Consider the following 27,022-nt stretch of genomic DNA (forward strand, 5'->3'; position numbering starts at 1 on the left):
CACTCTGCTGACTGTTTTCTTTGATATGAAGATATTTCTAAGTTTGCGATAGCCCCAGTTGTCTATTTTTGCTTTTATTGCCCATACTTTTGATGTCATATTCAAGAAATCATTGTCAAGTGCAAGGTGCCAAAACTTTTCCCATATATTATCTTATACGAGTTTTATAGTTTCAGATCTTATACTTAAGTCTCTCATCCATTTTGAGTTAATTTTTGTACATGGTGTAAGGCAAAGGTTTAAGTTCATTCTTTTGCACATGGACATTCATTTTTCATAGCAACACCTGTTGAAGAGTCTGTTCTTTCCCTATTGTGTAGTGTTGGCACTCTTGTCAAAAATCATTTGGTCATATACCAAAAAAATTATTATATAAAGTAAAAAAGGAAAAATACAACTTACCCTTCTAGAAAGATGGCGTAGATGTACATAGTCTTATTCCTCCCACTATGTACAACTAAAACGTCTGGGTATTACATGTAAGACAATCATATGAAGGCTCTGAAAGGTGAAGTAAGAAGGCAGACTTACTAGGGATCTTGGAACCCACGGACCAACATGGTGGTAAGTATTTTGCATTTTCTTTTTGGCTTCATGTATCCTAGACTTGGAGCTGAAAAGCTGGCAACTCAGAAACACCAATGAGCATTGATAAAGTCTCCCCTCAAGACAACCCCAAATTGATGTACAGATTTAACATAATTCATATAATAATTCCTGCAAGAATTCTTGTAGATTTGTATAAGATCATTCTAAAATTTATAAAGAAAGGCAGAGAAATAAGAATAGCTAAAACAATTTTGAAAAAGAGGAATAAAGTGAGAGAAATTAGTCTACCTAATTTTGGGACTTATAATGTACCTGCAGTAATCAGGATTCTCTGGAGGGATAGACACATGGCTCAGTGGGACAGAACAGGGGACCTCGAAATTGCCATAATTACACAAATATGCCCAACTGATTTTTGACAAAGGTGAAAGAACAATTTGATTATGGAAAAACAGCCTTCTCAGCAAATGGTAGTAGGGCAATTGAACATCCATAAACAAAAGGAAAGAAAGAGCCTTGATCACATCTTACACAAAAATTAACTCCTAAAGGGCCACAAAGTTAAATGCCAAATGTAAAACTCTAAAAATTCTTAGGAAGAAAAATGGGACAGAATCTTTGGGAGCAAAGAGTTCTCAGCTGTTAACTGTTTGGTAGGCAAAGAGTTCTTAGACTTGAAACCATAAATAAAATTCGTAAAAAGAAAAATGGATAAATTACTATTTTGAGTTTTTTTGTTTTGCTTTTTCCTGGTGGTGGTGGTGGTGGTGGTGGTTAGGGCTTCAACATAGAAATTTTGGAGAGACACAATTCAGTCCATAGCATTCTGCCCCTGGTCCCCCCAAATGCATGTCCTTACTGCATGCCAAATAAATAAACCTAATTACCTCTGAACACAATGGCATGAAACTAGAAATCAACCACAGAAAAACAAATGAGAAAAAAAGACTGCATGGAGACCAGTCTCATTTAAATATCTAAATTGGTGAGATTTGAGGTATGATTCATCCTGAGGCAAAAAATCCCTTTCCAGCTATAAACCTGTGAAATCAGACAAGTTATGTTCTTCCAAAATAAAATGGTAGGATGGGCATGGGCTAGACAGTCTCATCCCAAAATAGCTAAATAGAAAGGAAAGAAGGGATGTGTCCCAAGCAAATCCAAAACTTAGCAAGACAAATTCCCTTAAATCTTAAGGCTCCTCTTTGGCTGAAGGCCCTGCCTTCCAGACCCACAGGGGCTGGACCTGTCCTGCTTTCTGGACCTACTGGTATGGTGGTCCCACCCCTATGGCTCTCCCGGGCAAGGCCTGCTCTCAGTGCTCCAGGTACCCCCAAGCCCATGGCTCTGAACCTCTAAGGCTTCAGGCAGAGACCATCTGGCCAGTTGAAAGCAAGGTGGTGGCCCCACCCTTTGAAACTGAGGAGGCAGCCCTTTTGATCTGAATCATCTTTAGGGTTATTCTTTCCTTTTCAACAGTATATATTCTCAGCCACTTTAAGAGCCCAAGATCTGGTCCTGTAGGATCTAGGAAGGTCAACTGCCTTCGTTAGTCCCGCCCCATCTTTACTGCTTCCTTTAGTTCCCCCGATCAATAATCCCATCTCTGTTCCTGACTTCTGTTGAGATGGCTGATTAAATCCATGAGTCACACCCAAGGTCCTTCTATCTAATGTTTAGCCATACTCTTAGTGTTCTGTTCAGAACAAGCTCCACCCCCCCCTTTTCTTTTCAGTGTGGATAGACTGAGAATTTTCTAAATCTCTAACTTCCTTTTCGTTCAACAGTTCCTTCTTCAATTCATCATCTTTTGCAGTTTACTATAAGCAGTCAGGGAACCATGCTGCTCCTTCAAACATTTGCATAGAAATCTCCTTGGCTAAATATCCAATATCATTGCTTATAAATTCTTCCTGCCAGAAAAACGTAAAATGCAATTCAGCCAAGTTCTCTGCCACATTAAAACAAGTGTCACTGTTCCTCCAGTTTCGAATAACCTGTTCCTCATTCCATCTGAGACCTCACCAGAATGGCCTTCAGGGTCCATATTTCGACCAACATTCTGCATTCTATTCATGATTATGTATTCTCTAAGGAGATGGAAGCTCTCTCTCCATCTCTTTTCGTTCTGAGCTCTCATCAGAATCACCTTTAATGTCCATATTCCTAGCATGCCCCTCCAAGCTCTTCCAGCCTCTACCCACTATCCAGTTCCAAAGCTGCTTCCACATTTGTAGGTATTTATTACAGCAGCCCCATGCCACTTCTTGGTGTCAAAATGTGTATTCGTCAGACTGGGCCGCCATAACAAAGAACCGTAGACTTGGATGCTCAAACAACAGAAATCGAATTCTCAGAATTCCAGAGGCTGAACTCCAAAGCCAAGGTGCCAGTTGCTTCCCTTCCTGGTGAGGGCTCTCTTCCTGGCTTGCAGACGGCTACCTTCTCCTTCCGTGTCCTCACATGGTGTAAGGAGCGGCAGCAAGCTCTCTGGCGTCACTTCTTAAAGAATGCTAATCCTAACAGAACAGAGCCCGAACGTCAGGACCTCCTCTAATCAGTTACCTCAAAGGTCCCATTACCAGATACCATCCCACTGGGGACTTGGGCTTCAACATAGGAATTTTGGTGGTACACAATTCAGTCCAGAGCAGTACATGTATGACACATAGTACACTCCCAAAATTACCCTGGTTGGCATTATTTTGATGTGTGTGACCAGAAGAAATGTTATCTCTTTTGGGGATTGGGGCTGGAGTTGCAGGTTCCATAGTAACCCCCTTCCTTACACAGCAGTGATTACGCTGCCTAGGCATCTGAATCACAATCATGTGTGAAAGGGTGTTACTGTTTCTCTGCTAATGTTGACATCTTAGGGAATAGCCCCACCTCGGTGCCACCCGTCCCATGGATTCAAAAGCAGAGCTGGTATTCTCTACTCGGAGCTCGGTCTTTCTACACCCCTCCTCTTGGCCCTTCACAAGTCACCCCTCATTCCTTTCCTCTCTCTCCTCACACACCTGCCAAAATGCCAAAATTCGTTTCTGAAAAAGACTATTATATTATAGTAACAATAATATACACAATTTGAAGGATTTAACCAAATCGCCTTTTCACCCGTAAAATTTGCTTTGTAAAGCCTGGAATTTTAGGCATTAAGTGAGCAGACAAAAGGAGGGTTTGGAAAAAATGAAGGACGAGTCCGAGTGCACTTACAAATCGGATGCAGACGACCTCTAGTTCTGAACGGGCCTGGTTAGCATGGCGTTTCCTGCCTTCCTTCCGTTTCTAAACCCTTAGGCTGTGCGTGTAGATGGTGCGATTATGGTGATTGCCTGGTTGGTCTTCAGGCACCTGTGATCAAGATCCTCTCTCGGTCCAGCCAAAGAGCCAGGAAAGGGGAAGGGAGAAGACATTCCCACAGGGAGACGCTGAGAGGACAAGTGGCGGGGCAGCTCATCAGTGTCTCAGCTCACGGTGACTCTCCGGTCTCCTGTTGCCCTTTGGAAGCACAGTAAGCGACACACATGGCCAGTGTGTGGACAAAATTCTTGGAGGACAAGCTATTAAGAGATGTTGGCATCCAAACTCGGCTTCAAAGAAGGGCTCACGCACATCTTTTCGTTCTTTTCCTCCCAGCCCAACCCCTTTTTCTTCTAAGGGTTTCTCACAGGCTTTTCTCTCCTGGTCCTGAGGTTTTTTTCATTTGCTGCTGACAACATAGACCATGAATTTAGTAAGGGTTTGGTTGATTTTGGAGTAAAGCTGAAACACAGCTGTTTCCTTTCTCTGGTGCCTTTTTCCTCCTCCTCATCATTTTTTCCTTTAAGTTTGGACATTTACTATTTTAAAAAAATTAGCCAAATATCTGTATTTTACAACCAGAACTGGTTTTTGAAAACATCTGTCTCATTTTTCTTTATTAAAGAACTGACATGCCTGAAGGTTCTAGGACTCTAGCCACTGGCTGCTAAATATTATTAAGAAAAACGATTGTTGGACTGTTTTGAATGGGAGTGTAGCTGTGGAATTTTTTTTTTCTTTCCCCTGCACACACCTCAGGAAGGAAAATACAGAAACACCCTTTCGACTACTCTCTTGAGAAGTACTCCTTACGCCCAGAATAACCTCAAACAAGTAAAACCTTTGTGTGTAGCAGAGAGTGGATCTGGAGGAGAAGAGGATGTTGAAAAAGACACAGAACATTGGGCTCTTCTCACAAAGAAATTCTGTGCTTTTAGTGTCTCTAAAAGGTGTTTGCTGAGGGAAGGGATGGTAGAAAATGTACCCATTACAAGGGTTGATTGAATCTCTAAATCTGACTTCAGTTTCTAAGGTGAATGACCTGGGTAAATAAAATTAAAATTACCTCAGGTTTCTGTATGCAATATTTTTCCCTCCATTTTTGCCCGTGGTTGGCGTTGCAGTCTGAGCCGTGCTTGTGAGTAAGGCACCTGTGTGTAGACAGTAAATAGTTCCAGAAAGGACTGGGGCTTCTTACAGTCTCAGAGTCATCAACTCACAACGTCCGATGGGAACTCAATCTTCATTTCTGAAAGCAAAATACATTTTTGATATTTGCTTTTTTTTTTTTGAAAGACTTCAGTCCTATGGAACATTGGACTCTCTTCACCATAGAATTCCCATATTTTCAACTATTACAAATTTTCTAACTTCTTGCCTTGTCGTTATTTCTGATTCAATCTGTCTAACACCAAACTTATCAGCTCTGTCTGGCCCCTCACTGAATTGGATTGTTTATTGAAGAAAAAATTGAGTGCTTTCTGCTAGGCACGGGGCTAGGTGCTGGGACAGGAGTCTCAGCCCTTGTGGAGCGTCCATTCAAACAGGAGTGATGGGATAGGAAGCAGTAATCATCTGGATGACTCTATGATTCCAGGTGCAATAAATGCTGGAAGGAGCTGCACAGGAGCTGTGAGCCAGTTTAACTGGAGGAATCTGTCCTAATCTGGGGACTCGAGAAAACTTCATTAAAGAAGTGTCCAACCTAAGCTCTAAAGATGATTAGATACCCCTGAGGGAGGTTCTGTGAGTGTGTCCAGGGGAATCAATAGCTGTGGAAAGTGATTTTGAGGACGCATGTGTTAAAGAAGTTGAACAAAAGCTAGGGTGTGTGGAGTAGGGAATGAGGGGGGAGTGATGTAAAATTTAGTCTGGTGAGGTAGGCTTGGAGCATGAAGGCCTTTGAGTCATTTGGGGGATTCTGAATTTTATTCTAAGAATAATACAAAGCCATAGAAAGATTTGAAGCAGACGAATAACTTAAAAAGAATAAAACAGGGAGAGGGAGGGTAGAGCTCAGTGGTCGTGTGCTGGGTTCAATCCCCAGCACCTCCATTCATTAAACAAACAAACAAATAAATAAACCAAATTAACTCCCACCCAAACAAACAAACAAACAAAAAAGAATAAAATAGAATAACTTAAAAAGAATAAAAGAATAATATAGAATAACTGGCTGCTGTGAGAAGAACTCTGGTAGTGGAGATTTTTGTTCGTCTAGCACAGTTTCCCTCCACTTTTGGTAACGAAACCCATCTGCTTGTGGAGAACCCCTTCCATATGACTTGGGTAAAGTTGACTCTCCCTCATCCACCATCACAGGGATGGGCACATGACCCATCTAATGTATAACTAATCAGAGCTCCCTGTTCTCGTGGCCTCAGTGTTTGGTTCAGCAGTGGGCAGTGACTGTGTCAGACTGATCTCCAGGATGTCTGCTCAAACTCTGAGGACAGAGATGATCCCTGTCGCTCTGGGATTGTTCACTGTAAGGACCAGGTCAGATGAGCAAGGAAAAGATCAGCAATCTTTTCTATCATTTGCGGAGAGCCATCTGAGCCTGAAACCAACCTAGAGAGAAGTATAACTAAAATGGAGAGAAAGATGGATTCCTGAATAAATTAGGCAAATCTGTAGGTCTAGTCATGACTAGTTCATTCCTTCTTGACTATATGACCCAATGAAGATGCTTCTTTTAAAAAAAAAGTCATCTAGTTTAAAAATAGACTTATCATATGATCCAGCAATCCCACTCCTGGGCATGTATCTGGAGGGAACTCTAATTCAAAAAGATACATGCACCCCAATGTTCATAGCAGCACTATATACAATAGACAAGACATGGAGGCAACCTAAATGTCCATCGACAGATGACTGGATAAAGAAGCTGTGGTATATTTATACAATGGAATACTACTCAGCCATAAAAAAGAATGAAATAATGCCATTTGCAGCAACATGGATGGACCTGGAGATTGTCATTCTAAATGAAGTAAGCCAGAAAGAGAAGGAAAAATACCATATGACTATCACTCATATGTAGAATCTAAAAAAATAAAAGAGAAGACACTAATGAACTCATCTACAAAACAGAAACAGACTCACATAGTAAATAATCTTATGGTTACTGGGGGGAAAGGGAGTGGGAAAGGATAAATTGGGAGTTTGGGATTTGCAAATATTAACTAGTATATATAAAAACAGATTAAAAAAACAAATTTCTTCTGTATAGCATGGGGAACTATATTCAGTATCTTGTAGTAACCTATAATGAAAAAGAATATGAAAACAAGTCTATGTATGTATATGTATGACTGAAACATTATGCTGTACACCAGAGACTGGCACATTGTAACTTTAATTAAAAAATTAATAAAAATAGTAAGTATCCTAGTTTGAATAAAATTTCTGTTATTTGGAGTCAGAGTCCAGATCAAAACTGGAGGTAAGAGTAGATGCAGAGAGACTGATTCCACAGGTGGTTGTAGTGGTACAGGTGGGAGATGATGGTTGGATTAGTGTGGTCATGACAGAGATGGAGAGAAGCCAACACATTTGAAATCTGTTTAGGAGATGCAATTGGCAGGACTGGGTAATGGGTTAGATATGGGGGTGAAGGGAAAAAGGAAGTGTCAAAAACATTGGCTGGTTCTCAGCTTGCGTATCTGAGGATGCCATTCACTGAGACAGGAAACACACAAGGAAGAACAGTTTTGGGCTAGTGGTGAAAGGAGGGCTTCAGTTCAATTTTTTCCCCTTTTTTTTTAAATTGAAGTATGCTGATTTACAATGTGTTAATTTCTGGTGTATTGCAAAGTGATTCAGTTATAAATATATATTCTTTTCTACTATGGTTTATTATAAGATACTGAACATAGTTCACTTTCAGTTCAGTTTTGATCATGTTGAGTTTAGGGTTCCCGAAAGACAGACATTATCTGTTAATGGCACTGTCATTCTGCTAATCATTTAGACTTAAAACTATTACCTTCTTTGATTTATCTCTCACTATCATTTCTGAAAATTCAGAAACCTGCATTCACTTTTTCCCCCTTTGGTATGTGGATGTGTGTGTGTGTGTGTGAGTGTGTGTGTTTGTGTGTGTGTGTGTGTGTGTGTGTGTGTGTGTGTGTAGTTCTATGCAGTTTTATCTCATGCAAGATTCATGCAGTCATTACCACAATCCAGATACAGAACTATTCTGATGGACATTTTGATTGTATCTTCTTTTTGCCTTTTATGAATAATGCTTCTGTGAACATTTCACGTACAAGGTTTTGTCTGAACATATGTTTTCAATTCTTCTGGGTATATACCCAGGAGTGGAATTGCTGGGTTATACGGTAACTCTATGTTTAACATTTTGAGGAACCATCAAACTGCTTTCCAATTTTGCATTCCCACCAGTTCAGTTTATCCACATTCTAACATTTGTTATTTACATTTTTTATTATAGCCATCCTAGTGTGTTCAAAGTGACATCTTACTGTGTTTTCATTTTCATTTCCCTAATGACTAATGATGTTGACTCTTTTCTCATACTCAAGGGGAGGTCAGCCTTTTTGTTCAATTCATGCCTTCAACTGATTGGATAAGGCCCACCCACACTGGGGAGGACAATTTGCTTTACTCAGTCCACTAATTTAAATGTTAATCTCATTCAAAAACACCCTCATGCAAACACCCAGAATAATGTGTGGACAAATATCTGGGCACCCTGTGGCTCAATCAAGGTGACATATAAAACCAACCATCACACCCACCTTCAGGGTTACAAAGCTTAAGCTCCACCTCCTGGCTGGAGGAATATCTGCAGATTTTTAAAATTCTTCAATAAAGAAGATTTGTCACTCTTTCCCCATTGAGTGGGTTTCTTTTCCTCACAACCAACCAAATGTCTTCTAAAACAGAAGGTGTATAAGCCATGAAGGAGATAAATATCCCTTTGGTATGATGTCTTAGATTAAATTTAAATAATAGAAATATATTTTATCCAGATCCTCCCTATAGAATTTAGTGTCTTTCTGGCAGACATTTGTTAAACTAGTCCTCCCACAATTGGTATGGTTCCCCTCAGTTTATCAGAAATTTACTGAGTAGCTATTATATGCCAGGGATGGTGCTTAATCTGAGAATATGATGATACGAAGTCTTGTCTTCAATGATTATAAGCCAGTGGGTCAAGCAAAAGTGTAGGGTTAGAAGACGTGGTTTATCACTTACTCTGACCTTAGGCAGGTTGGTTAAAAATTCTTTGAACTTCAGTTTCCTTATTTGCCAAAAGAATATAATGATAGCAATAATAATAATAGTAAAACCTGGTTCACAAGGTTGATTCAGTAACTGAGTAAAACAGTATTTGAGAGGGAAAAGATAGTTTTTAGATTGCCACACAAATGCTAGTTATTGTTCTCAGTAACAACAACAGGCAAGACAGGCAAGAAGAGATGTCATTATCTCCAACTTCTGTAGCTTTGGAAACCCAAGTCCATAATGATTAGGTGTCTTGCACAGAAGCACACAGCCATTTATGTGCAGTGCTCATTTCTGAACACGGGTCTTTGCACTCTATTGTTTCCACCCTCCCTGCACTGCAAGAATCTGATGCATTCTTGTTTATAAGGGCAGCTTGTCTATTTTTTAAATTATTCTGGAACACATCTAAAAAACCATAATGTGAGATTTAAAAAAAAACACTTCTGTTTTGCATTTATCTTGGCAGCTTGGAGAAAACATATTTTTCTGGGCATGTTTGGAAATGGATGATAGTTTTTGATTCTTATCCATATCCTCCAGGCTTTCTTTGGGACACTTACAGAGATTATCTTTGGGACTCAGGAAAGCATAATGTCATTTTATTTTTCAAATCCTCAGGGTGTTAGGGGTTTTGAGTCTTATTTTCCAGCCTGCCTTTTCATCATAGCTATTATTTTTTATATCTAATATTCATAATTCACTTTGCTGAAGAAGAGATTTCATTTTATGCCAATAAATATGTATGACTACTGGGAGAGGAAAAAAAGGCCTGAGCTGTGAGTGCTGACAAGAATTAAAGGGCACAGCATAATCAAATAGAAGGAGGGGATTATGTCACCATGCTCCTCTGTATAAACCGCATGATTGAGAAGAAAATGGGGATCATCTTCCGCTGAAATTCATCATGGAAATACCTTCAAAGCATACCGGGAAAAGATAATTAAATTAAAAGGACACAGTTTATTTTACTTGCAAAATCATATTCCTTTATGGGAGATCTGGGTAAACAGAGTTCAAAGGTTTGGCTTTCAAGATTCCTTGACACATTGGGTGGCTAGAAAAAGTAATTTGAATTCACCCTCTGAGAACTAGAATAGTCATAGTTCATAACATCGTACTTGGCACTTGAGAGTTAAATTATATTAATGGCTAGTGTTGTTATATGATTACTATGTGCCAGACCATATGCTAAGCACTCAACTAGCTATTAACTCATTTAATCCTCTCCATACTTCGGGAAGTAAGTATAATTATTGTTTCTATTTTATAAATAAAAAAACTGTAGAAAGTTTTCAGTGTATCACAATCATGTTTACCTAATGGTCTTTTCCTCTGGACCTGAATTTGTGAGGGTAGGGATTGAACCCTCATACAGTCCCTCTCCCGTCTTCAGCATGGACTCTGGTTCACAGGCAGTCAGTAAATACGATCTAATCTGTGCCTGGCGAAGCCACTGTGTGTACAATGAATTGAAGCGTGGAAGGATCAGGTGAGGAAAGAGACTACTTCAATTGTTCAGGCAAAAAGTCCAGTGAGGACTTTTATATTTGGATGAAGAAAGTAGAAAAAGAAGTGTAAGCAGACATGGAAAGATCAACAGTATAAGTGATACAAGATTTTAAGTAAAGGCAGCATTATGAGCCATCTCTAAAAGAGCTGTTTAGGACTCTGTTAACGGGTTAAAGAACACTACAGGTACACCTCATTTTATTGTGTCTCACTTAAATGTACTTTGCAGATACGCTTTTTAAAATATATATAAATTTAAGGTTTGTGGCAATCCTGCATTGAGTCCATTAGCACCATTTTTTCCAATAGCATTTGCCCACCTTGTGTCTCTGTGACGCATTATGGTAATTCTTACAGTATTTCAAGCTTTTCATTATTATTATATTTATTATGGTATCTGTGATCAGTGATCTTCGATGTTACTGCTGTAATTGTCTTTGGGCACCACAATCCGTGCCAATATAAAATGGGGAACTAAATAAACGTGTGAGTTCTGACTGCTCCACCAATAGGCCACCTCCCTGATCAGTCAGCAGCCAACAACATCGAGGCAAGGATCGTCCACCAACAGAAAGACTACAGCTCACTGAAGGCCCAGATAATGGTTAGCACTTTTTAGCAACAAAGTATTTTAAAAATTAAGTTATATAACTTTTTCAACATAATGCTATTACACAATTAATAGACTACAGTAAACATAATCTGGGAAACCAAGAAATTTGTGTGACTAACTATATTACAATATTTACGTTATTATGGTGGTCTGGAATGGAACCACAGTATCTCTGAGGTATGCCTGTATTTCAGTTAATAAAAGTTTCACTGAATATTAGAGCGTTAAGCAGAGATTTTTAAGGAGAAATATGGTAATCAGTAAGAGGATGATATAAGCTTCATAAGGGTATTCCTGGAAAGCATCCTGACAGAATCTTAGTCTGCACCATGAGCCTGAACTTGGCTAGGGAATCCTTAACTCAGTGCTCCCACTTCCCACAAACAGTAGGTCGGAATAGGCACACAAGTTGAGAACTATTTGCTGTTCAGGTTTATTGCATGGTACTGCTCAAGCTCGGATGTAGAGGAGAGATCTTTTATATTGCTGCTGGGTATTGCATTATATGGAAGTACCACATTTATCCATTCACACACTGATGGACGTTTGCATTGTTTCCATTTTTTGGCAATTATGAATAGGGTTGTGATAAACACTCATCTACAGGTTTTTATGTGAGCATGTCTTTGCATTTCTCTAGTGTAAATACCAAGGAGTGAGTGGGATTACTGGGTCATATGGTCAGTGCGTATTTAAATTTATATGAAACTACCGAACTATCTTCCAAGGCAGCTTTAATCTTTTGCATCACCACTAGCAATGTATGAGAAGTCCAGTTGTTCTGCATCCTTGTTAGCACTTGATCTCGTCAGGGTATTTTTGTTTCTGTTTTTCTTTTTTTAAGTTTTAACCATTTAGTAGTTGCGTAGTGGTATCTCACTGTGGTTTTAATTTGCACTGAAGGCTAGTGATGATAACTATCTTTTCACGTGTTTATTTGCCACCTGTAGATCACCTTTGATAAAGTGCTTGTTTAAATCTTTTGTTGTTGTTGTTCAAATCTTTCACTCATTTTTAAATTAGGCTGTTCATTTTATTATTCCTGATTTTAAGAGTTGCTTTTCAATATTCAGTCATGGCTGGATATGCGATTTGCAAGTATTTTGTACTAGCTTAAGTTATTAATTTTGATGAAGTTCAATTTATTGATTTTGTTTCTCTTATAGATAGTGTTTTTGGTGTCATATATGAGAACTCTTTGTCTAATGCAAATTCATGAAGGTTTTCTTCTTATGTTTTCTTCTACAAGTTTTATAGTTTTAACTTTGGAAATTTTTGTATAAGGTGCAAGATTAAGGTTGAGACACCTTTTTTTTCCAATCTGAATGTCTAATTGTTTCAAAACCGTTTGTTGAAAAGACTGTCCTTTCTCCACTGAATTGCCTTTTGTCTGTGTTTGTGTGGTCTGCTTTTGGGGTTTTTAATTCCCTTCCACTGACCTATGTGTTTATTGCTTTGCAATGCCATGCTGTCTTTATATTCTGTATATTTTACACCATATAATGTATACTTTATAATACTGTGGCTTTATAACAAGTCTTAAAATTGGCTAGTGTGAATCCTCCACCTTTATTCATTTAAAAAATTGTTCTGGATATTCAAGTTCCTTTGATTTTTCATATAACGTTTAGAATCAGCTTGTCTATCTCTACAAACTATATTGCTGGAATTTAATTGGAATTATATTAAATCTATAGATAAATTTGAGGAGACTTGACATGTTAGTTAAACTGATTCTTTCAATCCATGAACACAGCATCTGTCTCCATTTAATTAGGTCTTCTTTCATTTATTTATAAGCATTCTTACTCTTACCATTTCTCTTCTGTCTGGAAAACTTTATTTGGCACCTTTTTAGAGCAGGTCTGCTGATGATACAGTCTCTCCGTCTTTCTTCATCTGAGAGTATCTTTAATTTGCTTGCATTCCTGAAACATATTTTGACTGGATATAGAATTCTGGGTTGAAAGCTACTTTCTTTCAGCATTTAAAAACATGTTTTCAGTGCCTTCCGGCTCTCATGGCTTTTAGAAATACGAGGTCGTCCGAGTCATCATTCCTCGATACATCAGGCATCATTTTTCTCTGGCTGCTTTCAGGATATTTTCTTTGCCTTCAGTTTTCAGCAATTTGACCGTGATACTATCAGGGTATGGAGTCTTTTGAGTTTATTCTTTTTGAGGTTCACTGAGCTTCTTGAGTCTGCAAGTTTATCTTTTTGCCAAATCTGGCCATTTTGAAACCATTTATTTCAAGTACTTTTCAGCATCATTTTTTCTGTTCTCCTTTTGAGACTCCAGTGACACAAAGGTTAGATCTTCTGGTAATGAGCAGAGAGAGCCTAAAGGACCTTGTCTCACGTCCTTTAGGCTCTGCTCATTACAAAAAGTTTTTAAATTCCTGTTATTCATATTGGATCATTTTTTACTGATAACTTGAAGTTTATCTGTGAGCCCATCCCAGTAAGTTTTTTTTTTATTTCAGTCACTGTATTTTTTCAGTTCTGACCTTTTCTTTTGGCTCTTTTCTATATCTTCTGTTTCTCTCCTGAGACTTTCTATTTTTCATTTGTTCCAAGAATTTTCACATTTACTTATTATAAAATGATTCTAATAACTATTTAAAAGTCTTGGTCTAATTTCAACATCTGTGTTCTTGGCTGTTGATTATCTTTTCCCTTGAGAAATGTCAAGATTTTCCCGGTTCTTTATATGCTGCATAATTCTGGATTTGATCCCGCACATTTTGAACATTATGTTATGGGATTTTAGGTCTCGTTGAAATGCTGCGGAGAATGTTTGTTCATTTGTGTAGTAGGCAATTGAACAGTTTAGGTGTAGCTTGCATGTTCTTACCTTGCCTCTTTTTGGATGTGATTCCAACATCAGTTCAATTTTCAAAGCCTTCCTGTGCTACTTGTCTCCATCTTACGTGTGTAACACCCTGTGACCAGTCTGGGACTTGGGCAGGGGTCCACCTTGTTCTCAATGCCTTCGATATGCTATTTAGGGTCAGATCCATGTATGCACAACTCAGAGAAAAGCCCAGGAGTTCATACATACTCTTAAGGCATTACTTTCTGGAACTTCCTTCCCCCTGTGTTTTCTCCAAGGGAAATCTTTCCTGCTCTCAAGCACCGGCTTCCTAGTCTTCTGGCTAGAAAGCCATGGCTGTATTAATTTTTTTTGCACTTTATTTTAAAATTTTACTTTTTATTGTTTGTTTGTTTGTTTATTTTAACTGAAGTACAGTCAGTTACTATGCATCAATTTCTGGTGTACAGCACAATGTCCCAGTCATGCATATACATACATATATTCATTTTCATATTCCTTTTCATTAAAGGTTATTACAAGATACAGAATGTAGTTCCCTGTGCTATATACAAGAAACTCGTTTTGTCTTTTTTAAATCAATTTTTTTACATAGTGGCTAACATTTACAAATTTCAAATTCCCAAATTTATCCCTTCCTACCCACTTTCCTCCGGTAATCATAAGATTGTTTTCTATGTCTGCGAGTCTGTTTCTGTTTTGTAGATGAGTTCATTAGTGTTCTCTCCCTTTTTTTAATTCCACATATAAGGGATATCATATGGTATTTTTCTTTCTCTTTCTGGTTTACTTCACTTAGAATGGCGATCTCTAGGTCCATTCATGTTGCTGCAAATGGCATTGTTTTATTCTTTTGATGGCTGAGTAGTATTCCATTGTATAAACATACCACAACTTCTTAATCCAGTCATCTGTCGATGGACATTTAGATTGTTTCCATGTCTTGGCTATTGTATACAGTGCTGTAGAGAACCGTAACTTTAGTTTCCCTGGTCTGTTATGCACTTTCCACAACTGTGTCTGCTACTGGGACCAAGTAGTGAGAGAGCAGAGAGAAAAGAACAACAGGGATTCCTCTCACTCCTGGATCAATGGTTCCTCCAGTCACAGAGAAGGGCTTCTTTCCCTCTGTGCTTTACACATCTGTTCTGCTCAAAGATCACACATTGAATTTAGTTGTCACATCTCTTTACTTCCCTTTAACCAGGTACAGTTCCTTAGCCTCTCGGTCTTTTATGGCCTTGAAGTTTTAAAGAGTACAGACCAGTTATTTTACAGGATGCCCTTAAATTTGTGTTTGATGTTTTCTAATGATTAGATTCAGGTTACGTAATGTTGGCAGGAATATCACACATGAGGTGTTGTGTTCTTAACGTACGTCACAGGAGGCACATGATATCTATTTGGACCATTATTGGGGTTATTATCTTTGATCACTTAGTTAAGGTGTTGCTTAACAGTTTTCTCTACCGTAAAGTTGCTGTTTTGTGAGTGTTTTTAGAAGCTGGAGTTTGAATATGACTTCAAGGTTATAAGGAAAACTCTAGGCTAGTGCTGTCCGACAGACACCCTGGGACGATGCAACGTTCAATTCTGCACTGTCCAGTATGGTAGCCACCACCACATGTGGCTGTTGAGCACTTTGAAATGTGGCTAGTGCAACTGAGAAAATTTAAGGGGTATAGTTTGCAGTCAAAACTTCCAGAGAACACCCTATACAACCATTTCCTAAAGAGTTTTTTCATACTCTGGTTCCCTGAAATGCTTTAAGAAAAAAGAGTTCCATGGTCAAATAAATTAGGGATCATTCTATAGAGCACACTTTGTGATTATAGATTCCATCTTAGAATCTATACATTTATATGTTTTCATTTGTCCTAGCGCTAGATGAAGGTGAAATTGTCAGCTAATTATTTTGAGTGTCCTCCCAAAACTTCTTAACTGGTTTGTATAAATGCCTTATTGAACGGTACAGCCAAGTCAATGGTAATGAGGGAGTTTACACCTGGGCCAGTCACCTGACTGCAAAAGCTATTCCTAACATATCAGAAATGGCAATGGAGAAAATGATATTGAAGTTCAGGTTGCCTCATGAGACTGTCTAAGGCTGTTGACGGCAAGAGTTCTTCAAAGACTTACTTCTTAGCCCTTGGATTCTGTTTTAGCAACGCAAAACCAGGGAATGTTTAGTAGTCACAGAATGTGGTCATCTCAGTCTTTCTAAGGGAATTGATATTAATATTAATGGCCCTTGTCAACTCACAGCACAGCTATCTGAGGATGTGTTTCTTTCTATTAAAATAAATGAAATCTCAGAACAGAGTTGTAGGCTAATGCCTTCGTCAAAGTCATTCGGAGCAAATATTCTTATGCAAATACAGTTTTCACAAAAGGGTCTAAGTGTCTCTCAAAATCATACACATAATTAGTCACTGAAGGGAACAGAGGATGGTTGGAAAGTATGAGGGAAGGAAGGTTGGAGTGGAGAGAAAGGAGAACAATTTGCAGAGACAAATGACTCCTGAGCCAGAGACCAGAGCCAGCAATTGGCTGGTTCGAATTAGAGGGGAGTCAGCTGTTACGTCACCTTCTTCCTCATCCTTCAGCTGAAGTTCCTTTGGGAAGCTCTTTGCTGAGCCTGGGTTGGAGACATTGCATTCCTGTAGTTGTAACTGTTGTTTTGACGGGCTTACCCCAGCAGTTGAGAGCTGCAGGTGGAAGAATTCTCAAGCGGAAGGATTTTGTCTAGTTGATGAGCTCAGAATTCAGATAAGATCTCGAACGTGGTAACAAGAGTCATTATGGTTGTCTGAAGCTATGATTCTTGAAGGTAGTCGGGTTTAAAAGCAGAAGTACTTCAGAGATTGATTTCATCCTCAGTAAAAGTAGACTTTACTTTCTTTTAAGGTATGCAGTGGAAGCTGTGACCCAGAAGTGCCCCTGTAAGACACTGCAGATGGCTATTTCCATGTGCTGTTTGGCATGTATTCAGGAAAACCACAGGGGAAAATTGGCTTTGAAATGCTTGCGCTTTAAGGTATATGCTGTGATACTTTGTAAAGATTCATTTTCTTGCCAAATATAACATTCAGTTACCAAGTGGAAGTGTAAAAGTTCATATTTTCATGAAAATCTTAGCAATGAGTTTAACAGGCCTGCTTAATTATGTTTCATTTTTTCCATTCTGCAGTGCCTACCTAATTTACCACTAGAGGGCATTGTTGGCAGTGATACCAAGAGAAAGTAAAACAAAGAATTTTGTCTTTTTTTTTTTTTTGAGTTTTTTTTAGTTTTCATTTCAGCCAGTAAATAATAATGTACATTCAAATGATAGTTTATTTGATACTTTGTTCTTCTATTTCACACTCCAAATACTTAGCTTCTGGCCTTTTTTGGGTGTGTTACTAAAAGATAAATCATTGGAAAGTTTTTTCAGATTTCTAACAAATTTTAAATCTAAAATCTGCAATTTTTTTCCTCCTACAATGTCATATATTCTGGCACATCTTCTTTTGCAATGTTACTTACTGCACACTTGGTGACATTATTTTTTATTTCCCACACAGTGGAACAATTCCATTTCTAACACCTTTCGTGCGATTTGTCGGAGAATCGGGGCCTATTTAAAACAGATGAAGTCTCTTCTACACACAGATGAGGGGTTTTCTAAATCTAAAGGTGATAAGAGAAGTTCTTTCCATGTTGGGACAATTGTATTATTTATCGGATGTTCTTCATGTGAAGAGAAAAGTGGGAAGGGATAAACTGGGAGTCCGAGATTTGCAGATACTAACTGCTATACATAAAACAAACAAGTTCACACTGTGTGGCACAGGGAACTGTGATCAGCATCCTGTGGTGACTTATGGTGAAGGAGAATATAAAAACGAGTACGTGTGTGTGTTCATGTGTGACTGAAGCATTGTGCTGTGTACCAGCGGTTGATACATTGTAAACTGACTATACTTCTATATATATAATATATTATATGTATAATATATATATAATTTTTGTTGTTTTAAATAGTCACTAGTCTTCTAAAAAGTTTTTAAAGAATTAGTCTTTTACACTTATCCATCTGTTTATCCTCCCTGGAGCTCTTCATTCTTTTTAAAAATTCCCTGCTTCCGTTTGGAATCATTTCCTTTGATCCTGAAGAAATTGTTTCGGAATTTTTTGTCCTGCATGTCTGCTGGTGAAAAATGTCCTCAGCTTTGGTTTGTTGGAAAATGGGTTTGTTTCCCCTTTTGGCTTCCAGATTCATGTCAGTGTTCCCTTGAAGATGCCTTTTTCCCTCTGGCTTAAAAATTTCCTCTTTTCTTTAGTCTTGATCAGTTAATCATGATGTTTTGGGGAGTTTTCTTCTTTGCATTTATCTTGTTTGGGGTTTCTTGTAATCTGTGGTGGTATCTTTCATCAGTTTTGGAAAACCCAGAGATACTATCTCTTTATATATTCCTTTTCTCCATTATTTTTCTCCTCCTTTTCTAGAACTCCAACCATGCATGATGGACCATCTGATACTGTCTTTTCCTTTTTTAAGTCTTTCCCTATCTGTGCTATAGTTTGAGTGATTTATTTCGAGCTGCCTTTCACAGACTCATTCCATGCAATCTCAATTTCCTATATTGTGTAGATCTATAAAGTTCATTTGGTTCTTTTTAGAGATTCAATTTCTCTGCTTAAATTTCTCATATTTTCATCCACTTTGTCCATCTTTCCCTCGATTTTATTTAACATACTTATAATAGTTATTTTGATATGTCTCTTAATTCCAACATCTGGATCATCTGAAGTTTTGCTTCTGTTATTTTCTCAATTACAAGTTGTATTTTCCTGCTTCTTTGCATGTCCTTTTTTATTGTTAATTAAAAAAATTTTACGCTAGACATTGTTATCAAAAATCTGTAGATAATGACATAACTATATTTCTTTTCAGGCAGGGCACAGTTTTTCCTTTCCCAAGCAGCAAGGCTGAGGGGCTAACCACTTCAGTTCCATCAGGAGCTGAGTTGGGATGGGAATGGCTTACGATTTTAGGTTGCTTTGGTTCCCATCTGGTTTCAAATGTGTTGCGAGTGAGATGTGTCCTGTGTTTAGTACAGCTGCTCCCTCCATCTGACGTTGAGATTAAATCGTTGTGAGACTATGGGGAGCTCTCTCTACCTTTCTTTCCAATCTGGTGTCCCAGCTTCACAAGCTGCCCAGCATTCATCAAAAGTCTCCTGGGCAAAGACTGATTGGCAGGGAGAGCTGCTTATTCTTTTGAGGATTGTTCTAGATTTAAATATATCCCTCATGCTCTCGTGGCTCTCCCTTCCCTGGGAAGAAGAACCTCTCTTTCTCGTGGCAAGATCCATTGCCCACCTCAGCAAATGCTACCAGGGAGGAAAAGGGTCTTCCCTGTCCCGAAGTTAATTCCTTTAGGCTTCTTTGCATCCACTTTTTTTCTGTTTTTTCGCTTATCCGCTTTGTTCCCTACTTGGTAACAGTGAGAGCTATAGTCTTGCTATAGACTTGCACATTAAACCCTAAAATAGAACTCATCTAAATTATTTGTAAGTCCTATGAAAACCACGTAAATTAGATATTATCACCTTTATTTTTCAGATTAACGTGAAGCTTAGAGTGGACCACTTGCCCAACATCATCCTATTATTATCCTATTTGCCAGCAAGAGAGTCAGATTTCACTGCACTTGCTACGCCTCCAGGACATGTACCATCTCCCTTCCCCAACCTGCCCTTTCCCTTCCATTATAAATGCACTGCTGTAAGGTGACTCAGGGGGGAAAAAAAGGTGTTCTGTGGTCAAATTAACCTAAGAAATGCTGTAGGCTACCACCCCTCCTTTAAGATTCATGATATCAGTCAACATGTTAAAGTACTACAGTAAATAACTTATTTAATACAACGTTTTGTAAACTTATTTGACTACAAGATTTTCCCCCACCTCAGCAAATCATAGCTACTAACACTCCACAGAACTAGAGTTATGTGCAGTACATTTTGCACAGAACAGCCCTACATTATTCTGCCTCTCGATTCTGCTGTTTATGTCTTTCTAAAAGGTCATTTATGCATTATTTTATAATAATTCACCAAAGCATTTGACAAAGACAACAGAGCTAAATTTTATTAGTTTAATTATTTCCTATAGAAGAAACTCATATTTAACTGAATATTTAGAAAAAATCTACCTTAAGCCATGCCTTGAAAAAAAAAGGAAAATGGTAAATATGAGAGAATAAACAGCATAATAAATTATAGTGTTTTATTTAAAATATATTCTCTTACCTAAATTATGAAGCCAGTTGGTCTACCCACATCGATAATGAATCAGTCTGCAACACATAAAAATGCTACTTTAGAAGTATTTTATGTCAAAAGGACAAGGAACTTGAACAACTCAGAAACCTATAAGCTGTCCAGAGGACATAGAAACAGAAGTGTTTTCTCCATAGAGTAAATTCATTGGCTATCACTATCTTGCATTAATATTTTTACCTGGATTTAACTTACAAAAATTATAAAATATGTATGTTGCAGAAATTATGTTAGAATGTATTTGACTAAGACTCATGATGTAAAATTTCTCATGAATTAAAAATCTAATTGACTTCCACTGGATCTTCTGGAATTTCTACCAAATTCCAGAGTAAATGAACGTCCACGTTGTTCTTTGAAACCGAAGGAGTCCTTTAGGTGGTTTGAGAGCATCATGACCATGATCCGCTGAGTGGGAAAGCTCAGTGTATCAGACTCAGATGCTCCAGGCAGTCACTGTGTCCCAGGCCATGGTGATAAGCTCCCTGACCCTGGATACCAAACTTACTGAGAAACATGTGGCCACTCTTGATCAAAAAATCCACACTTCATTCATCTTCCCGGTGTTACATGAATAGATGCTGATTGGTGGTTCCTGTTAGAGGGAACACAAAAACATGACTCTGACCTCAGGAAGACAGTGACCCCTGACATACCCACAATCTCAGCTTCATCAATTGTGACCTCTTGGCCAATCTTGCTTTATGGGTACTCCTCCCTCTTCCCATTACCTCCAACCCTCCCACACCCAACTGGATCATTTTAAGGCAAATACTGGACATTTCTGAATGATCCCCTAAGGATTTTTGGTTTCCTGCACATTATTTTCATTTTTTAGAAAAAATAAACCTTTTCTTTTGGGAGCATTTTAGATTCACAGAAAATCTGCAGAGACAGTACAGAGAGTTTCCATATACCCTATGACCAGCTTCCCCCATTATTCGTGCTTTACATTAATATGGAACATTTGCCACAATTACTGAGCTAACACGGACACACTGTTATCAATGTATCGTATATCATTGTCCATTCCCTTCTTCCTTCCCTGGAGCAACAGCTACATTGAATTTGTTTATGTATTTCCAACCCATATGTTACATATAAATATGTAGTCATATTTTATGTGTTTTAAAAATATGTACATATTCCCCATCTTGCATTTTTCTTCAACATCACCTTTTTTTAATGTGATCCAGGTTAACATACACAGATCTAGTTCAATTGCTTCCACTGCTTCCTGGTGTTTCCTGATTGATCGTTCCATATTGTATGAATATGCTCCCCTATCGATGGGCACTTAGGTTGTTTCCAATTTTTATGGTATCATTATTTTTATGCTATCAGTACTGTAATAAGTTCCTCTTGTTTTGAATGCTTTCTGAGTCTTGAATTTTAGTGAAACTAAGACCACATATATATTTAAAAAGGATCTGTTAGTGTTTTCTTGAAAGACACCTGCTTGACAGTGATGTGGTCCATATACCCCTAATGACAGAAAAGTCTGATTTTAAACAATCAAACAAAAGAGATAGTTTAGATGAGCAGGATTTCCCCAAATTCTTCATCCCCTCTGACTCCGTGAAGTCGTGGAAAGAGAAAAGAATCAACAGTGTTAATAATTACTTGTGAGTCTTTGGCTTTTAAATTGTGCCATTGCAGTACTTGCTTTTTGGTACCTTGTGACCACATGAGAAAGTAACAATATGAAACTCCTTGCCTTATTTGGAGGTTGCACATCTGTACCGTTTGCTTAGGCTCCATGTCAGTTCCTCTCTCCCTAACAAACTCCCTGGCAGTTACAGAAATTAATATCGGAGCACAGAATCTAGTAAGTGTAGCAGTTACGCTTAGTGACAGTCTGGGGTAGTCCTGAACAAGAGTATTTAGTCACTCATTTGAAGGCATGTTTCACGCAGAGAGAGATGCTTTGCAGAGATACAATTCCGAGAGGGTAGAAATGAGTCATGGTAGCTGATTAGTCTATGATGGTGATGAGTCACTGGAACCAAAACATCTTGCAAAGTGCTTGGCAGATGACCAAATGCTCTGGCTTGAACTACTGAGATCTGATATTTTGGAAAACGGAAGAAAATTGTGAGATCTTACTATCTCCCCACGGAACAGCTGTCTAGAGGACTATTTTCACTTTTGCACATACTGGCCCCCGGACATGGAACACCTATTCTAATGCTACTACTCTGACTTGCAGTTTCCTACTGCGTATCTTTCAGGACCCATCTCGGACCTGAAGTATTTCCTGAGACACAATTACGTACTCCCACCACTGAGCCTCACAGCCACTGGTTTCCACTGTTACTGGACCATCTATCATGTGATACTGCGATTTACCTGCCTCTGTATTTATCTTCTTCACCATTCTTCTGGGACAGAGACCTGGTCTTGGTTGCCCTTATGTACTAACATGCCACACAGCAGGGCTCAATTCACTTTTGTTCCTTTGTTAAATGGGTGTGTTTCTCTTTATGTAGACACTGTGAGAAGCTAAAAATTATAACAGTAATAGTTAACATTTACCAAGTGCTTCTTATTCTAGGAGTTTTATGGTTTCATGTCTTAGGTTCAGGTCTTTAATCCATTTTAAGTGAATTTTTGTGTATAGTGTAAGAGAGGGGTCCAGTCTCATTCTACTATTGCATATTTTTACCCAGTTTTCCCAACAGCATTCATTGAAGAGACAGTGCTTTTTCCATTGTATTCTTGGCTCCTTTGCTGTAAATTATACTTGAGCACATATGTATGGGTTTACTCCTGGGCTCTCTATTCTGTCCCATTGAGCTGTGTGTCTATTTTAATATCAATACCATACTGTTTTGATTACTATAGCTTTGCAATATAGTTTGAAATCAAGGCTCATGATGCCTTCAACTTTGTTCTTCCAAGTGCTTCTAATGTGCTAGGCACTGTCTTAAGTGCTTTATTTGTATTAACTCATTTAATTCTCCAATAACTTTCAGGAGGTAAGAACTGTAATCTCTTTTACAGATAAGGATGCTGAAGCACAGAGAAGTTAAGAAACCTGCCCTAAGTCGTACAGCCTCTAAGTGATGCAGTTAGAAATTACACTCAAGCATTCTTACATCAGAAGCTGCATGCTTAGGCACTATGCTGTGTTGCCTCTGTTTTATGTTAGGAAGAGGATCTAAAGATAATTTTAGTGAGACAGAATAAATAATTTTGCATAGGAAAATAAAAGTTGCAGTCACCAAATGAGAATGTTTCAGGACAATTTGAAGACTGTACTTGAATGAGGTAGAGCCATACGTACTTGCCCGGAGGGAAGTCTCTGATGTTCAATTAAGTAAGAAAACCAAATTGTAGAGAAACTATGTGGTACGATTCCTTGTGAATAAGAGGAAAATAACAGAAGGCTCATACAGGCTGGACCTCTTCCTTCCACATCTTTCTCCGTGCTTACAAAACTGGTACACGTGGGCCAGGTTGTAAATATCAATTATGACAGAGAAGGGGACTAAGTAGGAAGGTGAGGTTATTAATTCTCCTTTTTTTGCATTATTTCATGATTTTAGTGGCAACATGTCACTCTTTTAATGTTTGAAGCAAAATTTAGTAAGGAAGCATTATTGAAGATGAATAAAGTAAAACTCTAGTGAGAAATTCCAGAGAAGATGGCTTGCCAGGTCCTACCTACGAGGTGAAGCTGACTTAGTTCAAAGCAGTTTCCATGAGACCCTCATATTAGAAGGGGTAGAAGGGGTAGTTCATTAGAAGGGGTAGTTTCTCAAGGACTGTGGGAAATGAAGACACTGGCCTGAGGCTGGTGGGCCAGGCTTCCTCGGCGGGCACCATACTCATTTATGCATCTTCCCAACTCGCGGTGCCCCACTTGCCCCCCAGGCCTTGGCAACATGCTCAGGGAGGAGCCCTGGCCACCTGCCACCACCTGCTATCTCAGCCTGTTCTGGGTGATGACTCCTCGGGCGTTCCTGTTTGACTGAGAATCTCACAAGGGCACTGGCTCCTGCTTCACTCCTGGGTTCAGAGGAAGTACGTGCTATGGGACAGGAGATCTGGCTTCCCCAGCAGCTGCCCCAACAGGCTGGGAGACACACCTGGAGATGTGGGGGACGTGCTGCTCCGTGCTACCCAGCCGGACAGGAAACAGAGAAAAGCCAGAGTACAGATCCTCCTCTCATGCTCCCCTTGATCAACTCCTCTGAGGCTCAGTGGTCCCATGTGGCCTTTTCAGAGAAGTCTGTGCAAGCAAAGCAACAGACCAGGTCTTCCTGCAGGGCCAGGGCCAGCTCTGTAACACACTGCCTTGTGTTTGCTTTCTCGCCTTCGCTCTCTCCCTTCCCCCTTTGCCCGCAGACTCTTGCTGTCCTGGGAGCAGGAGTGGAAGCCCATTAACTCTGCACCAGGCACCGTTGCCTAGGGGACCGGAGCCAAGATGTGGTGGGATAGCCTGGTTTAGAAGTGTTGACACCTAATGTTATCATTAGAACTTGGGACTGAAAACTGGGAAGCGCTGTTTGAAATCTGCGTGCTCGGCTTGTGAGCTTTGGAAAGGATTTTTTTTAAAGTCGTTCTTAGTCTGATACAAGGAACAATTATTCAGGAAAAATAACTTTTCTCTAAATTATATAGAAGAGAATTAATTAACTAGGGGTTTTTGTTTGTGGAGCAAATTATGTGAATGACATTTGTTTAAATACCTTGATTATTTTATTTTATTGTCTGTCTTCACCAAGAGGATATGTTTTTTGAATTAACGCCTTGTTATGGCTAAATAAAAAAAACAAAAAACCAGCTTTATCCAACACATGTTGCCATTTTGACCAAGGCTAAATATATAGTTAAAATAAAATAAATTTAAATAAAAGTAATACATGCTTATCTGTAAATCTGATAAATACAGTAATGTATAAAAACTAAGAATGATCGATAATCTTATCATCCAAATATAGCCATGTTAACAGTTTTGTATATGTCTACCCATATGTTTTAAGGATAGGAAATGTATATATTTATATAGTTTTATTTATATATTTTACAGCTGTATACACAATATGGCTCTATATATACCAAGTATGCACATAGAATATTTTTCACATATTAATATTTGTATATATTTTATAAAAACCAACTATACTTTATATATGATTTGGAGTGTTACTGTTTAACTTTATATGGGATATTTCCTACGTTATCAACTATTCTAAAACATGCATTTTAATGGAGACATTTAGGATTTCATTGTATGAACAGGTCAGAGCTTACATTTAACCAAATACTTCGTTGTTGGACATTTGAAGTGTTTTAGATAAGGGTGCTTGTATAGGTGTCCCCCTTTCTTTACAAAACTGGTACAGAATTTAGAGGGGTAGAAAAGGCCTTGAGAGATGGTCTAGCTCACTTCTCCATATGCTATCCTTTAATCATCCCTGTAAGACAGTAAAACTATATAAAGGAATTATTCCATTCTATTTTCTTTTATTCTTCCTCTTGCTCAGGTGCCCCAAACCTTGAGCCCCATTCCCTCTCTGCTTATTGCCAGAACTAATTATCAAAACCTCATTTACCTGGTTTTAATAATAACAACAAAAGGAAAGGCATTTAGTGCCTATCATGTACCAGGTTCTAGTCTTAAGCATTACATTTATTTTGACTCAGTCAATTCTTGCAAAACCTTCTGAAGTAGATGCCCTTACCACCCCCAAGTTACAGACAAAATGCAGTCACAGAGGGGCTGAGTTAATTATGCAGATACACTTAGAATTAGCAAGTGGTGGAGCTGGCATTTGAGCTCAGGCCAAGTTTTAGAACCTGGACGCTACCCACTACGCGATAGCAGATGAATAAACATGCCAAAGAGTTACACTGAGTTCTAATTTCAATCATTGGACATGGCTGCCTGAAACGATGTGTCGAGAAGGACTCTGAGGCTGTTTCTGGGTTTAGACGGGAGGAAGGCCATGATCCATGAACAGTGTCTCCCTTCTGTGAAAGGGAAGCATGACTGTGTATTTGCCATCTCTGCCTTGTAGTTATGCTAGAAGTATCTCATTTGAAATGGGCAGAACTCCAGAGGTCAAAAAACTCCTGCAGGTGGAATAGAGTTTACTTACACTGTTGGGTTCATTTTTGCAGGAGGGAGATGAGAGAGCAGAGGATTCCAGGCCTTCGAAATCACACTTCTGGTCCAGCGCCTCCCGACCAACCGTGTGCTTCCTCTGTCAGCCCAGATGACTATGTGTGCCTTCCAAAACCTCTGTTTTTCTATTTGTTAACAAATTAGCCTCTTTCCTTCTGTCTATCCAAGTGAAAACAGAGGGCAATGGAGGGAGCACAAAGGATCTGGAGACAGAGTGTTGGGCTTACATTTCTGGTTCCATCAAATTAACTGTTGTTTTCTTGTGTTGTGTTTACTAAACCTCTTATAGCCTCAATTTTTCTCACCTGTAAAATAATTATTACTTAAATTGTTGTGAAGATTAAATCAGACAATTGTATAGGAGACGCCTCATAGGCAGACGATGAATGTTCCCTCTCTCATATTCATCAATATATCCTTCTGTATTCCTTTTTTTAAAAAAATTATCCTGACGGAGGCCATTTACTAAAATATTTGCCAGCTTAAATGCGTGTTGTTG

The 27,022-nt window shown here is 38.7% G+C and overlaps 1 long non-coding RNA gene across 1 annotated transcript in view; it reads right to left on the reverse strand.

Annotated features, from left to right (window-relative positions):
- Positions 1–27,022, reverse strand: part of LOC123614475 (uncharacterized) — a 43,165-nt gene continuing 16,143 nt past the window's right edge. Inside the window, exons 4-6 of the long non-coding RNA XR_012504061.1 lie at positions 20,899–20,985; positions 20,361–20,407; positions 1–501 (exon numbers count right to left, since the gene is read on the reverse strand). This is a non-coding gene — a long non-coding RNA (uncharacterized LOC123614475). The remainder of the gene's footprint in view (positions 502–20,360; positions 20,408–20,898; positions 20,986–27,022) is intronic.

The sequence above is a fragment of the Camelus bactrianus genome, chromosome 34, assembly GCF_048773025.1.
Source record: "Camelus bactrianus isolate YW-2024 breed Bactrian camel chromosome 34, ASM4877302v1, whole genome shotgun sequence".
In the NCBI taxonomy this organism is placed as follows: Eukaryota; Metazoa; Chordata; class Mammalia; order Artiodactyla; family Camelidae; genus Camelus; species Camelus bactrianus.